The sequence below is a fragment of the Rhinatrema bivittatum genome, chromosome 11 (genome assembly GCF_901001135.1).
Source record: "Rhinatrema bivittatum chromosome 11, aRhiBiv1.1, whole genome shotgun sequence".
NCBI lineage: Eukaryota > Metazoa > Chordata > Amphibia > Gymnophiona > Rhinatrematidae > Rhinatrema > Rhinatrema bivittatum.
In genome coordinates, this window is record NC_042625.1 from 76,463,971 (window position 1) to 76,482,769 (window position 18,799).

Genomic DNA, 18,799 nt, shown 5'->3' on the forward strand with positions numbered 1-18,799 from the left:
TAAGTCTGTCCCCATATGCTTTTGAATGAAGATCATGGATCATTAGTAGCCACCCTCTGGACTGACTCCATCCTGTTTATATCCTTTTGAAGGTTTGGTCTCCAGAACTGTACACAGTATTCCAAGTGAGGTCTCACCTGGGACCTATACAGGGACAATATTTATTTAAAAATCTTATATTCCGCTAACTTCCATAAAACATTGTGTTTAGTGTAGTGTACAGATAACATATCACCTCCCTTTTTCTTCTGACCATTCCTCTTCCTATGTAGCACAGCCAAGCATCTTTCTGGCTTTGTCACTTTATGTATTTGTTTGGCCACCTCAAGATCATCAAGTACAATCACCCACAGGGCCCACTCTTCTTTCATGCTAAGAAGGATTTCACATCCAATACTGTCCCTCTCCAATGGGTTTTTGCAGCCTAAATGCATTACTCTACATTTTTTAGAATTAGATCTTAGCTGCCAGACCCTAGATCATTCTTCGAGCTTCACTAGATCCCCTCCTCCTGGCTGTCTACCCTGTTTCAGATTTTGATATCATCAGCAAAAAGACAAACTTTCCCACAATCCTTCCACTATGCTGCTCATGAAAATGTTGAAAAGAACTGGTCCAATGACCAATCACTGAAGCACACCGCTAGTAAGACCCCCCTCCTCCATTTACCACTACCCTCTGTCGCCTCTCAATCAGCCAGTTTTCTAACTCAGCCAACTTTAGGTCTCTCATACATAGGGCGCACAATTTATTTATAAGTTTCCTGTGCAGAACCATTTCACATGCCTTACTGAAATCCAAGTACATTATTGTCTAGTTCTCCTCCTTGATCCAACTTTCTGGTCATCCAATCAAAGAAATTGATCAGATTCATCTGATAAGATGCCTCGGATCTTGCAAACCATTAAATTCCAAAATCTGCAGCATCCTCTGTTTTAGCAGCGATCCCATTAATTTGCTCACCACAGAGGTCAGACTAACTGGCCTGTACTTCCCAGCCTCCTGCTTAATTCCACTTGTATGAATAGGAACCACTGTTACCCATCTCCAGTTCTCCAGAACTACTCCCAACTCGCTAGCACAGCTGCCAGGTCTTCTCTAAGTTCCCTCAGTACCCTTGGAATGTATCCATCCGGCCCAATCATCTTATCTACTTTCAGTTTAGTTAGCTCCTCACGAACACACTATTCTGAAAACTGATTGAGGTTTAGCTCACACCCAATCTTATTTGTGCTTGCTTTATGTGGTCCTGACCCAGCCTGTCCACAGAGTACACTGAACAGAAATATTTGTGAATCAATTCTGCTTTTTCCTCATCTTGTTCTACACGTTTCCTTCATCTCTGAGTCTCACAATGCCACTTTTGCACTTCCTTCTATCAATATGTAAAAAAAAGTTTTGTCCCCCTCATTTTACCATATTTGCTATTTTTTTCTTTCATTTGAATTTTTGCAATCCTGACTACTTTCCCAGCTTCTCTTAGTTTTTCCAGATATTGTTGCCTGTCTTCTACTTTCTGCGATCCCTTGTAGTTTATGAACGCTAACCTTTTCTCTCTTACCTTTTCAGCTTCTTCTTTAGAAAACCATAGTGGCCTCTTTTTCCTCTTTCCTTTCCGAACAAAGATTAGTTGCCCTTATATCTCCTTTTAGTTTTGACTTCTACTCGTCAACTTCTCCTAGATTTTCTCATCTGGCTAATGACTCCTTGAGGTACTCCCTAAAGTTCAAAACCCTCACCTTTGAATGAACCTTCATCTCCTGTGCTTTAATACTGAACCACACCATCCATTGATCACTGGATCCCAGATGATCATCCACTATAACATCAGAGCAGGCCCAGTATTGCCTCCTCTTGTGTGGGCTCCATTACCAGTTCTGACACGTCTGTCATTACTGTAGATTCTCCAAGATTTTTACCATTTATTTAAAGCTCACCAAAGGCCTAATTTACTAAGAGATTTTTCTCCCCACTCCCCATTCTGTGTTTATGGAGAGAAGATTAGAAAATCAGGCCCCAAACCTTTCCTAGTAAGCTTAGGAGACCACAAGAAAGCTTAGATCCCCCTTCCCTACAATCAAGACCTGTGCCTAAAAAGGTAAAATTCTGGGAGGTAGCAAAATGCTGCAGCAAAACTTGGTCACAGCATCCGGTCTGCCTCATTAGAAAATAGTTATATGCCCCAATGACAGGAGCAGAGGTTTGCAGCCCCAGTAGTTCACATAGAACAGGGATATAATCAGTCTGCCCACCACCTCTGTAGCTTTCACTATACAGCAGTGGCTGCAACACAAGGGCTAATTCACTGAAATACTAGCTGTCAGTCCTTGCATTGAGGTGTGATCTACTCTGCCTAGTAGGTGAACCCACTAGGGATATGCTGTCAGTAGGCGGACTCTATCGGGGACAAGATTTAGTCTTCACCTTTACCAGCCCCTTTTCCTGCAGGTTGAGCCCTCAGGTTTTGGGGGCTGGCAGGCAAGATCTCAAGGAGTGAAGATGGTCCAGAGACAGACCAAGGGTCAGGGCTGCCAGCATACAGGCAAGGTCGAATACCAGGCAGAAGTCAGGGCAGGCAGTGACCAGGTGTAGACAAATACCAGGCAGGAGTTGGGGCAGGTAGCATTCAGCCAGAGTCAGGTATCTGGCCAGGGTCAAACCCGAGAGATCAGTCCAAAGGGGCAAGGGAAGAAGCAGAAGACGACAGGTTGGAACTGAAAGCAGAAAGAATGCAGAAGCAGGACCTGGAAGCAATAACAGGAGCAGGAATAGCAACCTGCACTGCAGAGCAGGAGGACCTGTTGGAGCTTTCCCACTGTGGGCTCTTTAAGAATAGGCACAAGCTGGCCACGCATGCCTAAGGAGTCCCCAGGAAGAGGAGCATGGCAGCATCCATGAGTGGCACTGATGTGGTGTCGGGGCATGAGCTCCCAATGCTGGGGTAGGAAGGAGGAGGAGCAGTGGTACAATGGTGCCTAGTGGGTGGCAACGATGTAAATCCATCAATGCCTCCAACCAGGCCTGGATTTCTGAGTAGGTGTGCATTTAGGGGACAAAAATCTGGAGGCAGCATAAAGAACAAACAATTTGCTTCCCCCAACCCAGTCTTCATCCTGCTGCTCCTGCCAGACATGGCAGAGAAGACAAAAAGTGCCACTACCCAATCAAGCCCACCAGAGCCCCACATCTGATGCAGCTCATGGGGCTGAGGAAGAAAGCCCCACTCTGATACAGCATCTGAGGCAAAAGAAGGAAGCATCTGCCCTCTAATGTGGCCCACAGGGTTGACAAAAAAAAGGCAACTGATGCCACCATGCCTCTGATGTGGCTTGCCGAAGCGAGAGCTGTTCTGCCCAAATTCTCTCATATTCCCCCCCCCCCCCCCCAGCCCGTGGCCTGGCCAAGGCCAGCAGGAAAATGGTGCTCATGGCCAGCACTTCTAACCTACTCCTTCTGTTGCTGGTGTTTCTCCCTTCTACGTAGTTCAAACAGCTGTTCTATGAAATGTACAGTACAGGAGAGAGAGGTGTTACGTTAAAAGAGCCAGACAGTCAGTGGCATTCTCCTGGGGCCAAGCCACAAAGAGATGAGGAGCAGGTGGCAAGGAAGAAAGCACCCCCCCCCCCCAGAAGGATCAGTCTTGAAGCTCCAGTGTGGTGGTGGGGGAGCCCAAGGACTGGGGGATTTGGGAGATTAGGAACTCGTTGATTGGGAGCCAAAGAGGAAGCTTGGGGACTTGAAGACTTGGTGGGGGACCTGGGAAAGCAGGATCTGAACAACTAGGTTGTGGAGTATTAGTGGGGAGTGAGAGGTGGGGCTAAATGTCCGGGAAGAGTTAAGATAGTATGAAGGGCTTAGTGAGTTAGGAGAGGTGAGAAGCAAGGAAGAGAGCTAACGGAAGAGAAGAGGGGATGAGGCATAGGGAAGGAGCTTGGGCTTGTGACAGGATGAGAGGAAGAGGAAAGTAGATTATAGAAACATAGAAACAGAAAAATAAGGCAGAAAACAATAAAATGGTCCATCCGGTCTGCCCAGCAAGCTTATGGTAGTAACTGCTGGCCATACAAGCCACCTTTCTAATTATCAGTTTCCCAGACTGGCAAAGTCAGAGCCCTCGTTGGTTGCTGTTTGAGTCCAATTCCCTGTTACCTCTTGCCATTGAAGCAGAAAGCAATGTTGGAGTTGCATCAACAGCATAAAAACTTATTGGTTAAGGATAGTAACTGCCACCCAGCAAGTTACTCTCATGCTCTCTTTTCTTCATTCACATCTTCTAGCCTTTAGGGATCCACAGTATTTATCCCATGCCCCTTTGAATTTATTTACTGTTTTTGTCTTCACCACCTTCTCTGGAAGGGCATTCCAGGCATCTACTACCCTCCCCTCTCCATGAAGAAATATTTCCTGACATTGGTTCTGAGTTGTCCTCCTTGTAGTTTCATTTCTTGAGCCCTACGTCTACTGATTTATTTCTAAAGGAAAAGATTTGATGATTGTGCATCATTCAAACCTTTCAGATAAGGGCTAGAAAGGAGGTGCATGCAGAGGATGGAAATGGGGAATTAGAGAGTAGGTGGAGGAGCAGGGGAAAATAGAGAACTAAAACGGGAGAGAGGGGGTAGAATGGCAAGACATGAAAAGAGGGAGACTGAAGACTGGGAAGGACAATGAGGGTAAAAGACAGAGGTGATTTAAGCTGAGAGGAGAACTAAAACCAAAGATGGGCGCGGTAAAGGAGGAACATAAGAAATTGCCATACTGGGTCAGACAGAAGGTCCATCAAGCCCAGCATCCTGTTTCCAACAATGGCCAATACAGGTTACCAGTATCTGGCAAATACCCAAACATTAAGTAGATCTCAAACTACAAAAGCCAGTAATAGCAGAGGCTATTCCTGAAGTCAACTTGATTAATAGCAGTTAATGGACTTCTCCTCTAAAAACTTATCCAAACCTTTTTTAAAGCCAGCTACACTAATTGCACTAATCACATCCTCTGGCAACAAATTCCAGAGCTTAACTGTGCATTGAGTGAAAATAATTTTCTCCGATTAGTCTTAAATGTGCTACTTGCTAAATGTGCTACTTGCTAAATTCAAGTGTCCCCCTAGTCCTAGATCTCTATCATATCACCCCCTCAGCTATCTCTTCTCCAAGCTGAATAGCCCTAACCTCTTTAGCCTTTCCTCATAGGGGAGCTTTTCCATCCCCTTGTTCATTTTGGTTGCCCTTATCTGAACCATCTCCAGTGCAACTATATCTTTGAGATGCGGCGACCAAAACTGCACACAGTATTCAAGGAATGGTTTCACCATGGAGCGATTCAGAGGCATTATGACATTCTCCATTTTATTCACCATTCTTCTTAATTATTAGGAATTACTGTTTGCTTTTTTGACTGCTGTAGCACACAGAGACGATTTCAACGTATTATCCACTATGATGCCTAGATCTCTTTCCTGGTTGGTAGCTCCTAAGGAACCTAAAATCGTGTAACTACAAGAATGGGTTGTGTTTCCCTAGATGCATCACCTTGCACTTGCCCACATTAAATTTCATCTGCCATTTGGATGCCCAGTCTTCCAGTCTCGCAAGGTCCTCCTACAATTTATCACAATATGCTTGTGATTTAACTACTCTGAAAATGTTTGTGTCATCTGCAAATTTAATCATCTCACTTGTCATACTTCTTTCCAAATCATATATATATATATATATATATATATATATATATATATATATATTGAAAAGCACTGGTCCAAGTACAGATCCCTGAGGCACTCCACTGTTTACCCTTTTCCATTGAGAAAATTGACCATTTAATCCTCCTCTGTTTCCTGTCTTTTAACCAGTTTGTAATCCATGAAAGGACATCATTTCCTATCCCATGATTTTTTAGTTTCCTTAGAAACCTCTCATGAGGGACTTTTCAAACGGCTTCTGAAAATCCAAATATACTAAATCTACCGGTTCACCTTTAGCCACATGTTTATTAACTCCTTCAAACAAATGAAACAGATTTGTGAGGCAAGACTTCCCTTGGGTAAATCCATGCTGACTGTGTTCCATTAAATCATGGATATCTATCTTCTGTGATTTTATTCTTTTGAATAGTTTCCAAGACAATAACAGATGTGAAGAAAGGAGGAGGGATAGGTAAAGAGATAGATGGCGGAGGGATGGGAGACCATGAGGTGGGGTGACGGAGGGAAGGGGAGAACTTTGAAGGAGGTGAGAGAGAATGTGGAAGGTCGGAGAGAAAATCAATGTGAAGATGTTTTAAGGATGGGGAGAGTCCATAAAGAGAGGGCTGGGATGGAGGGGAAAAGGATAAGGGAGTCACCCAGTTGCTGGAGACTGGTAAGGGGAGCAAACTAGTGAGGAGTGAGTTGAGAAGAGGCAATAGAAGGGGGGAAGGAGGAATGAAATCTATAAGTAAAGAGAAAGAAAAGAGAAAAATGGTGAAAAATTAGATGAAAGGGAAAGATCAATGTCAGAGATAGGAGAAGTGAAGATAGATAAGAAAAAATGGAAAATGGAAAGGAAACCCTGGAAAAGGAGAAAACAGACAAGAGAAAAGCAGAAAAAAAGAGAGACCATGACTAATGTGATAAAAAAAAAAAAAAAAGGTAAAGTGACCAGACAACAAAAGGTAGAAAGAAAGCTTTTTATTTTCAGTTTAGTGACTGGAAGGTGTCAGCTTTTGGAATGTGACTCTGTCTTTGAATTTTGCACAATACAATAGGAAACGTGTTTATGTTTCTCCACTGTTGCACTACAAAGTCTGGTTTCATGGAATTTCCATTTCGATTTTCGTCTCCATGTTTCTCATTTCTAATTTGCGGTTACTTATTCTGTATTTGACAAGACTCTATCTGTGTTCTGCATAAATTGCAGGAGTGAGATTGTGCTATCTTGTAGTTTCTGGTAGGAATATAGAGCAGTACAATAAGTTTTGTTTTTGCGATAGGAGGGGTATTCGTGTTCTAGGACCTGATGTAATATTTACAATGCTGCCTTTTTACAGGCAGGGCTGTTGCTATTTGAGTACTAGAAATTAGTGCTCATACAATATGGAAGGTCTTAGGGTCTGTGTCTTTTTTTTTTTGTATTACCTAACAATATGCATGAAAGTGAAGGTGTTTCTGTTGCTGAATATTTCTTGTAGTATGCTAAGTAGTAAGAGTAAACCACTTAGTTCTGCTTTGCATCCATTCCTGGAGAAATTTCTGTAGACACAGTAGGCAGGATTTTAAAAGACCACGCGCGCAAAAACCAGAGTTTACGCGTAGGGGCTGGTCTTGCACTTGCTGCGTGCATTTTAAAACAGGCCCGACCACACGCGAAAACCCCGGTACGCACACAAGTGCCAGGCCTCTCCAAAAGGACGGGCCGGGACAGCACCATTCTATGCTGTCTCAGGGAAGCGTGCGCCGGCAGGCGCGCACAGATTACTTCTGCTCCAAGGAGCAGTAAGTAATAAAACAAACAAAAATTAGTAGATAGAAAGGGTTTAGGGGAAGAGGGAGGAAGTTTAGGTATGGGGTTAGGGAAGTTCCCTCCCAGTCCACTCCTTAAATGAAGGAGCCCTGGTTGCGTCGCCGGGAACCGCATGCACATGGACGCGCGTAAGCTCCTTCTGAAATCTACCCCAGTATGTTTATAGAACTGGAGGTGGAGGGTTTATAGTGGAGCTCATTCTTCTCCTGTAAAGACCCCAGACTTCACTGGCATCATCTGACCTACCAAAGGGGAAGGTTAGGGAGTGGGTGTCAGCCGCACCAAGGGGTGGCAACAACCTAATCCTTCACTGCCTCCAACTATCTTTTCTAGCCCCAATAACAATATTGGTCAACTTGACATATTTTATGTTACCACCAGAAAAAAATAAGTCACCATGGACAAGACACAGGTATATCACACATCTGTTCCTAAGCCCTTCATGTTATTTATCTTCAGTGTACGAGTTAAACTTGTATTACAATACATCAGAAAGCCAGCTTGAAAACTCTGCCTGTTCTATAACTCCTTCACATTACTTACTGCATACATCTCAATTCGATTAGCAGTGGCTGCTACTCAAAAAATGTGGCTTAAAAATGTTCCCATTCGCAGCTGGGGAATGGGAAAGTAACTATAACCTCAAGAAAAGGCAGCTGGGTCTTCCTTACCCAGAGTAACTCTGCAGTAGCCAGGACTAGCAATAAAAAGGAACAAGAGACATAGAGAAAACATTCATCCTATGATAATGGCCCCCAATTCAAATAAGTCTCTTACTTTTCAACATGTCCATGCAGTGCAGTAAGACGACTTTCTTAAGAGATACTGTGGACTACCATCTAAATTTTAATACAAACAGGACCTAAGGTGCAGTTTTGAAAAAAAAAAAAAAGGAAGTAAGCAAATGACAAACCCTAACACTACAGTTCAAGAAAAGTAATTCTAGTACTGCAGGAGAAAAAGAAGTGAAATGATCATGTTTCCTCCCATGGGTGCATCTCAGCAGCAGCTCAAAGAGCTTAACGCTGTCTGGCTGTTCCTGGAGGAATCCTCCACTGTAACCTCACTCCTGGCAAAGGAATAACTCCACTGAAGATCAAGCAAGGTCTGCAGCATTGCACAAGGTGGGGGAAATAGGCATTTTGGATGGGCCTGGCAACCTTTATTTGCTGTCACGGCTCTATGGTTCTATGTTACTGAGAACCTACTGTTTAAAAGGATTAAACTGTGGAATACTGGAGACTGTGCCAAATTCTTAAAAAAAGCATTGGTGGAGAAGAGAATGTTTTGTCAGCTATGCACCACTGGTCATGTGTCACAGATGAGCCAGTGACCTCATTTCTCATAGCGAGGGCCAGCCTGAGTCCAGATCAGGAATCCTACTTCTAACCATGTCATCACGTCCTATTGCATTTAATGGGCCTCCCACTCAAACTAATAAGGAACTGATCAGCCTATTTCTAGCAGAAGCACTGTCAATCACATTTGCAACCCAGAGAAAAACTTAAAAGACTCTTCTAACCAATTGTATAATAAAACGTGTGCTAAGTGCCTGTTATTGTCAAGGTATGTTGGTCTTCAAGAGCATCTTCCGAACTCCTGCAATCTACTGCTGGTGCCATCTACAGCACATGAGATGGATGAATTGCACTCCCGCCTCCAGGGTCTGTCCTCTACTAGCACGTTTCCTGCTCACTAAGGCAGTGTTATGATTAGTCTGACCATATAGCTCCATATTAAAGACTGGCTCAGCCAGTCCTGGTTTTGCCCTACTGCATACATAAAATGTAGATTTTTTTTTTCTTTCAGGGAAAATCAGAATGCGTCTCCATATATATGCGGTGAGATAAAACCAGGGCTGGCTCAGCCACTCCTTGCAGACGCGGAGACATTTGGTCACCCTGGTTATGGAACTACAGACAGTCTAGGTAGCTTTCTGACACACATTCCTGCAAAGTCACTTGAGATTTCTTGATGTCTTCCCACACCTAGGAGACTGGGGCGAGGGAAGGGTGTAATTTACATACGTTATTTCCACCTCGCCGTGCACCGTAAAACCTGACATGCACTGCTGGTATACAGCAACAAGCATGACAAATTTATCAGAGAATAAAATTTGGCAAGCGGGTCTCATGACGGCCAAGAAATAATGGAATCACAGAATGGAAAGCAAGTATAGCATGGCCATTAAAACATCTGGGCTGAGAGGGAGCCCTTGGCAGATCCTAGAATATCTAATGCACAGGGTGCTAGATACAGGATTACCCTCTCCCAACCTTCCCTTCTGGCGCAGATACCAGATGTGCTTAAAGAATTCCAGCCAGCGCACTTGCTATAAAATGACATATGTTTGAAAACAATGAGTGCTATACTTCATGACAGAAAATACCTCCCAAACGTTTTGGCAAAGAAATCTGAAAAAATAAATTAAGGACCAACAGCATTAAAAGAGGTTTCATGTCACAAATATTAATAAAGAGAAAGCTGCAGCATTCTCTTAAGAAACCTTTAAAATCTGTTAAAAATGTAATGGGAAGCAGGGTCTTAGGCCCCTTAGCCATAATAAACACATACTTTCCCACAAAGTGAAGGAAACCCCTTGGTATAGTTGACTCATGAGATTCTCTTTTCCTGACAGGAAATGCTCCTGGTGTTTCCTGCTAACTGGGCAGAGATTCTGATGACCCCTGACCTCAGGGCCAGGACCTCACTGGACTCTATGGATTGTACCCTAACTTGTCACAGCAGGACCTGGAGAAGAGGAGTCAGATTTCAAAATGGGCACTGCGCATGTGGAAAGAAGCCTTTAAAAAAACAAAAAAAAACTGCATAATTTCTGTAGATTTCTCTCATTAGCTTGCAAAAGTAGTGGCAAATTGAAAAGAAAGTTTACAGGCTTCTGCCATAAGGCACCCCTTGCTGTTCCAGTACTCAGGCATCAATGTACCTTAATCCTGTCCCCTCCTTCCAGTATTCCAGTTCCACTGCACCTCAATACAATTATTTCGATATTTTAGGAGGTATTTTAAATGAATTGTAAATGTTTACTGACTGCATGTCAAAATAGAACAAAAGCTAATAAAATGTTGCTATTCTACAGCTCTAATGGAACTCTGCTCTTATGACCTTTATAAGACAGTCTGTTGCTCCAAGGAAGGGGTGCTCAAACCAGTCCAATTGCCCTCCCCCTAGCCAGTTGGGTTTTCAGGATATCCCCAATGAATATGCATGAGATTTATTTTGCATGTACTACCTCCTGGGTATGCAAATGTTTCCCATGCATATTCATTAGGGATATCCTGAAACCCCGACTGGCTGGGGGGGGGGGGGGGGGCTGTAGGTTCTGTTTAAATACCCCTGCTCTAAGGGATGGCGCTGTAAAAAGTAGAAGAATTCAGCAACCTAGCAGCGTAATTATGTAACAGGTTATTGCATCAATACTGACCACAGGAGTGGTATCTGCCGGCACGCTACTCCTCACTCTACCACATACAGAAAAAAAAAAAAGATCGGACTAGTTTTATTACACTGCCCGGCCACGGATGGGGAGCAGGGTTTGTCTGCCACTATCACTAGGACCCCCACTGCATTTACTGTGAAGAAGACAGCAATTCTTATCCGTCAGGAGGTACCAGCAAGGCTGCTTTTCTAACAAGCTACTGAAAGAGAAACAGTTTGACGCTATGATGTCAACATTTCAAGCATGCTTGCCTCTTTTCTGCTGTCATCTTACTTATGTTCTACGGCCTGCTCCCCCAGAGAGTTTTAGCATATTTTTTTTTTTTTTTTAACAAGGGTGAACCATGGAAAATTCGGGCCGGCCAGAATTCTGGCAGATTCTGTCGTCTTCTGCTTTTATCTCAAGTTCTTCCTCAGACTGTGGAATAAGCTTCCAAATGCCGGAGAAGACCTGGCTATGGCTCACTCTCTGGGTCCCACTCCTGGATGCAAAAATATTTAGAAAACCTTAGGCGTATAACAAAAAAATTTTAGGAGCCAGGGAAATTTTTTTTTTTTTTTTTTTGCAGCTATTCTGCTCTTTGTCTATTTTAATTTTTTTAATTTTACTTCTTTTTTTTCTTTGCTCTCCTTCCAGACACCCCCTCCCCTTTCCCCTATTTCTGGGCAATCTCCCACCAACCTTAGCAAGAGGGTCCTGTTGCCAAGACGCCACCATGATGTGCCCAGGCCCCACAACTGGCCCCAGGTCTTCTTGTCCTAGGCCTAGCCACTGCAGCTCTCCATAGCCTGGGCCCAGGCCCTGCTGGTGGCAGACGGTTGCTGCAACTTTCCCCATCTGGATCATCGGGCCCTGAATTTTAGGCATCTGATAATTTTTCAGCCCTTGACTCACGTGTTCACAATTGAAAGCCATTGCTGCACTCTCCGACGTTGGTAATATTAGAGGGTACATAGAAAACATCTACCTTCAAGCAGCATTCAAACCATCAAAAGTACAGAAAACAGGGCAACTATTACAAACTGATGTATTATTTACTTAACAAACAATGGACATACTACGTGAAGTACATTAAAACTTCACAATATACGCTCACACATCCCATCTGTATTTTACAGGATACACTGGGTCCTAAGTCAGTGGGACCCAGAGATTCCCCAAACAAGTCTTTTTTCAGGGTAACCAAAATATGTAAATTACCCCAAATCTTAGACCAAATGCATGCAAATAGACTACTGCCTTAGGCTGTATCACACACAATTTAGGAACCTCTACCAAATTTGGCTAATACAGATTTGCCCTCTAAGAAAGCACATAAAATATATTTTTGAACTGAAAGGTTCTGTGGGATTTCACTCACATTCTCTCAATGGCCACCCCTGGCAAACAGGCCTTCACTTAAGCTCACCTCGGAGTTTACATCCAAAGTGTGCATAGAGAAACTGCTTTCAAAATTTCTTCCTTTCCATAAAAAAAAACCAAAACACTCTGCCGTCTTCCAAAACCAGCAGCATACTTCTAAATTTAAAAATATGGAATTTTTTTTGAGGTCCAAAATGTTAAATTTAATGGAGCTCCTGCTGTTAAGCCCAGCAATGCTGTTATTTTGCCAGTTTCTTCTAGGAAGGAGCGGGATATTTTGGGCGCTGAAGGTTTGTTAGAACAGCTGTGGTCATTTCCCTGCATGGCAGCTGAAGAATGCCTCATCTTTCGTCCAAAAAAGCTGCTCTTCGGTTCCCTTGTCCGTCTACCCTGTCTCACCTCTTGCTGTCTATGCTTGCTTGCTTGCCATCTTTCTTAGACCTGCATTCCTTGTTCAACAGGAGGAGGGAAGCAGTACTGGGGGGGGGGGGGGGGGAGGAGGGAGAATGCTGCTCTATTAGGATACACGTAACTGGAATTGTAGGGATCCGCTTCGGTCCCATCTGGGGGATCTACGGGACGGCTCTCCAGAAGCAGAGGGGGGGAGACCCCGGGTTGCTGTTGTAGCAGGCTGGCGATGCACAAGGCAATGCATTCCTTAGTCTGTTTCTGTTGTTCAGCTGGGTCTCCCATAATTTGAGAGAATGTATGTGTGGGGCAAATGATGCAATCAGTCGCCCCACATTCAAAATTCCAAACTGCACCCGGTGATTGGTAATCCAGCATGTCAGGGGCGGAGCTGTTGCCCGCAAACTTACAACTAAATATTTGTGTGCGGGGGAGGAAGAGGAAGAAGATGTGGAGAGAGGAGGGGGGAATTTAAATATTGAAAAACTGCAAAAAGTTTATAAAGATTTACAACAGAATTCATGTAACATAGGCAAGGTCCTGTAGCATGAAAAGCAATTAATGCTACCATTAGTGCCAGCAAACAGAAAATCTGTGTCTCAATGAATGAGCGGGTGTATGAGGAGAATGAAAAATGTACAGATGCTGGACACAGGAAAGGGGTTCAAGGTTTGTCCATTGGGAGGCCAGACTAAGTTCCTTGGAGCAGGGATTGCCTGTTATCTGCATGTGTACAGTGCTGTGTGTGTCTAGTAACGCTACAGAAATAAGCAGCAGCAGTGCAGCTTGTGATTCCACTGTGGAATACAACCTATTAACAAAATACAACTTTGCCCTCGGGGTGCGCCGGCCAAGCCCAGTGGGATCAGTAGCTGTGCATGCACTACCAAGCTCAGAAAGTCCCTGGTTCGAGTCGCCCACTCCCCAGGACAGCTGGGGATGCCATGGAGGCAGTGCTCACAAACTCCAGGGTGAGTCATGGTCATCACCCAAGGGTGACACCTAAGGGCCAGATGTCAGCCTTACGGACTGTCCTGGCAAAGACTAGACTACATATGTTGGGGGTGAGGAGAGTGAAAAACCCCAAGGTAGCTGTGAATGAAGACTCATGGATCCCAGCTTTCAGTCCAACTGAGCTGTAAAGGAGCAATAAGAAACCACTGGGTCAAAAAATTAAAAATAAAATAACACACACCTTTCCCTCAATGTTTACACCTGAGAATTTGAAAAGCACATAGGACAAGCTCCCCAGCAGTGAATTGCTGCTCGCCATCAGAATTTTCTGCTGTGCATTATCAGCTCTATTTTTTTTTTTTTTTAATGTTTACCTCCTTGGGGAGACAGAAGGGCAGCTTCAAAAGCACAGACCCATCACTGGTTTATAATACCTCGCTGGTCTCTGTTCAAGAGGGGATGTTTACCTTAATGCCTGACATTCTCCCATCCACAATCACAGGCTCAAGAAGCACAAGAGAAACAAGGGCATACAGCAAAGGGTGCTGGAATATGGAAACTGCTGGAGGTGGGAAAACGTAATGCTTCCTGTCTGGCATGAACGGGCGCCCACCAGGCACACGGTTATGCCTGTATTGTCTAAACCCCATCTAGCCCCTTTCCTCAAAATCTCCTTAGGTTTCTCAATTTATGCCTAAAAGGTTTCATCCATAGCTGCTTTCTCTCTCATTTCTCCCAACTGTGGGAAGTCTAAAGGCCATCTTTTTCTGCTAGAGGTTCAGCCTCAGCCAAAAAAAAATAATAAAAAAATGTTAATTTGAATGCAGCACCACAGGTTTAAACACCACACAAACATTTACAGTGCAGGAACAGCGCGCACACACACACACAAGGCACAAGAACATGAAGCTCCAGGCAATAAATCGTGAAATGGAACAGAGCAGGGTCAAGGCTGGAGTGGTAAACACAGGGTCACAGAGCGTCATGCAGACACACTAGAATGAGACGCTACAAGCATCCTCTCCCCCAAAGGGCTGTGAAATGTGATCCAGGCCTTACTACCATATCACCAAGATCAGGTTTAGCTGGAATCTCAGTGGCAAAGATGGCACTAGAGGCCAAGTAACTGTTCTTTCCAGCCGTGAGGTCTAACCTGCTGGCTCCGCACTGCCCATCACATGGAACAGCTTGAAAACTACCACAGCTCTCCAGTGCTCTGATAACACAACATCTGTGTATGCTTCTGTTTAAGTGTCTATTAGCTGAATAACCTGGATGCCAATTTATGAATGAAATGCCAACGTCCATGGCAAAGGAGACTTGAATTTGTTCCAGAGACGTTGCTGAAATAAATGTAGTGTTACAAGTCAAAACATTACCAGCAGTGATTTATAAACCTGCCTGTATATTTCACAGCTGCCAGCCCTGGAGGATTCCCATGCCAGATGCAAGTGGCCACCACTAGTGATCATGAATTATGGTTTATAAAGAATGAAATGCAGTAAGACAACCCCATCTCCACTCAGACCAGAGCAGACAAACAGCACACGCTCACTGAAAGAATCCTAACAGCGTAAATCGATAAATTCAACTGAGTTAAATTCCACCCTGGAGGATACATACCAGCAAGGAGCCAAGTAATAATTAATAATATTGATAATTATTATAATAAACTTGATTATTTAGTTTTCATCTCTGGTGTGAACGCCCTAATAACTTTAGGATCTGGCCTATAAGTCAGATTCTGAAGGAATGAGGGGGGAAAGGAGCAGTAATACATTATTACCCAATTATATCTGAGGAAAGTACAGCATAGGCAAGAAAAATAAATGGATATCACTGCTGAGGTCACACAGCCTCAGGAAGAGCTGGCACCAGGACCTCCAGCCTTCACAAGCTCTCCTGGCTCACAGTCCTATTAAGCCGAATTGCCTTTCACATTCCATAAGCAAACAAGAACTCATTTTTATGTAGAGTGTAATGTGGAATAATTAAAAAGAAATAGAAAAAGTCTTCCTAGGATGGAGACTTGCATGCCACTAGCGAGAGCGGTCCAACTGGATTCCTGGCAAATATAAAATCAGGCCTCTTCACACCCAGTGTATAAATCATGAGAGCCAAGCGTATAGAGACTCTTATTTTTCAAAATTAAACATGATTCAGATGTTATAAATTTCAGATTTGCATGGTAAACTCATCATTGCCCTTGAATGTCTCCTATTCTGCCCCAATGCAGTGGGCATGATCCCCCAGCCTCTGCCTACAGAGGAGACTCAAGAACATTGGCAGAATGTCGCCCATGTGCTGTGGGTTTCAGCCCAGCCAAGGCACCTTGCTACCAATGGGAAAACAGCCGAAGGAGGTGAGAAACTAATAAACACACATTTCTCCAGTTTCTAAATAATGTTATTTATTGAGCGTTCTTGGTGTACACAAAGCAGTAACAGATACATGAAATGGTTGCAGAGTCCTCGTCCCAAATGCCTTACAGTCAAAATCTCAGCACAAGGCAGTAAAGTGGCTTTCCTCAGGGAGTACGGAGAGAGTGGGGCAGGTGGGAGAAGAGCCAAAGCCTCCAGGTGTCAGATCCCTGTGCTTTCATCACAAGCCTATATTAGTTACATTATTTTAATTCATGAACGTTCCTTTAAAAATAATTGTGTGATAAACACATGGAAGCTTTTTGTTTTGCTTCATGGAACTTACTGCTTAAATACTAAAAAAGACCTTTAAGTCAATGTGCCCTGCACCCCTCCCCCCTCAACAGTAAGTGATCAACTCATCCTGAAAAGTAGAATATAAATCAAATAAATAAATCTAGGCAAATAACATATCCCCCCAAAAAAAACACAAAAATCTGTATATCTGTTTTTCTTAAACAATAACCATACAATTAGAAACACCTCTTCCAAAGCTGTATGCACAATACAACCAAAACAATTCATATCAACAGATCTACTCAGAACACAAATTTGTAAACTGATGGATATTACAGCAGCTCATTGGAGAAAGCCTCATATGAAAGGATTACTAAGAACTTAAGTTATTTGAATCAGCAAATATCAAAGTGATAAGATCATCTCTTGTGCAAAAATATACTAAAATAACCTACAGACAGATTCATGCACAATGGAAACTTAGTATCTTAGGGACAACACAGTTCCCCATGACTGATTATCCCTATTTTGATGAGGCTCGAGACAAGGAACAGCAGAGGTGCAGCTGACCGGGACGGAGGTCTGCAGAAGGTGTGGCAGGTTAGGTCTGAGGTGGTATCTGCAGCTATGTAGAGCTCAGTGTGGTTTTGGGGGGGGGGGGGGGGGCTGGAGATGAGAGAACTCCAATCATGATTGAGATGCAAGCACCTGAGCCGTTTGGAGACTCACTCCTGAACTGAGTTCACTGGCAGATGAAGTTTATGGGTCTTATTAATAGAACAGCTGGCAGTGCAACAGGGCGAGATTGAGGTGTATTGGTAGAGCTGGGAATGGTAAGGGGGTGGGCCTAGAACCAGAACAGCAGATGGTGGCTCAAGGCAGAACTGAAGTGCATAGACTGCACTGTGGAATCTGAGTAAAGGTAAAACAGGATGTACTGGCATCACTGTGTGTAGAGGTCTCGGTGTTGGAACAAGAGGTGCTGCAGAATGGAATGACGGTGCATTGAAAAAGTCTCGAGGCTGCACAGCACTGTACATAGGTGGCAACTCAGGGGATGCACTGGGGGTTTGAGGACACATAATATGGAGTGAACTCCTTCACCGAATCCAGGGAGTGGGTACATTTGTTGAATGAAACACCTCCAATCATTTTGCTAAGTTGGCTCTTGTGCTATTGAGGGACACTAGCCAGTACCCACTACCCTGTAGTGCAAACTTTCATAAAAACAAAAAACAAAAAAATCTCCTAAATCCAAACAAGCACCAAAATCTTACAACAGGAGCGTATTTCTAAGCTTAGATTTCTTTACAAACACCCTGCTCCATTTGTGATAACTAGATAGTCTAGCTTTTCAGGGAACTGAGCATTAATTTGTAATGTTAAAATCTCCAAACCCCCTTATCTTGTTCCAAACCTGAGAAGGGCCAATGCCACAGTCTGTATTTGAAATAATCTGCCAAATGGGTCATGCAATAAAGGAGACTAAAGCCAGGCAACCAGCATCAGGCTGCCTTGCTTCCTCACTGCACTTAAAACGACCTTTTCGCAGCCTTAAATAAAACTTGCACCTCCACGTCCAAAGTCTGCAGTCACCCATTTAACATCGACCCCCTCAAGTGTTAATTTTTATTCTGGCGAGGAGAGGCCACAACAGAAGGGTGGCAGAGAAAACGATAGCTTGCAACCGGGAAATCAAAACGCCAGCAATAGTGGAATGCCGCTTCTCTCCACCCCCTTCCCTTTATTTGATAGCCCCTCCTGGGCTTGGTGGTAGGGGGCTGTCGTCCCCCCTCCTCCTGAATTATTTTGGGTCCTTGTCCCTGCCCCCCGCCCCCCTCTCTGGAGGCACATAACGCGGTGTATCATTCTATAAAGCTACATTGTATTCTGTAGACGTGACCTGCAGACGCAGTACATGGAAGTGGAGGTAGAAGAAGGGGGGCTAAGGGGGGTGCTGGAGCGGCCTGGAAGGGACAGGAAGGCAGCCGCGGGGCAGCTAGTGCCCATCCTGCCCCCCAGCTCCTTCGCCCCGCCACAGCCAGGGTGCAGGTAGAGTTAAGAGATTTAAAGAGAAATCGCTACATTGTAACAAACTCACCGTGATGTGTTTGAGCAGCAGTCGGCGCGGGGTCTCCGAGACATCCCAGCACGGGCTGGGCGAAGCGAGGACCCAACTCGCATAGACGCTTAGAGGTCCAGCGCACTGCCTGATCACGGGGGCCATGCAGGAGACGAGGTCCGCGGCGAGAATAGGAAGCCGAATATTAAAAAATACACAGATTTAAGGCAGTTATTTATATTTTTTAAAATCTTCATTGAAAACCTTCGCGTTTGTTTTCTTTCACCTTTTTTTTTTTCTGCTTTGCATGCCCCACCCCCTTTCCTCCTTGTTTTCAAACAATACCAAGAAAGCCTTCTAGGTTTCTTTCACTGATACTGGCTGCTTAGGAAAAAGT

The 18,799-nt window shown here is 44.1% G+C and overlaps 1 protein-coding gene across 1 annotated transcript in view; it reads right to left on the bottom strand.

Annotated features, from left to right (window-relative positions):
* Window positions 1-18,525, bottom strand: part of BICRA (BRD4 interacting chromatin remodeling complex associated protein) — a 117,487-nt gene extending 98,962 nt beyond the window's left edge. Inside the window, exon 1 of the mRNA XM_029620045.1 lies at window positions 18,442-18,525. The gene's annotated coding sequence lies outside the window, so the exon portion shown is untranslated. The remainder of the gene's footprint in view (window positions 1-18,441) is intronic.
* Between the last annotated feature and the right edge of the window lie 274 nt (window positions 18,526-18,799).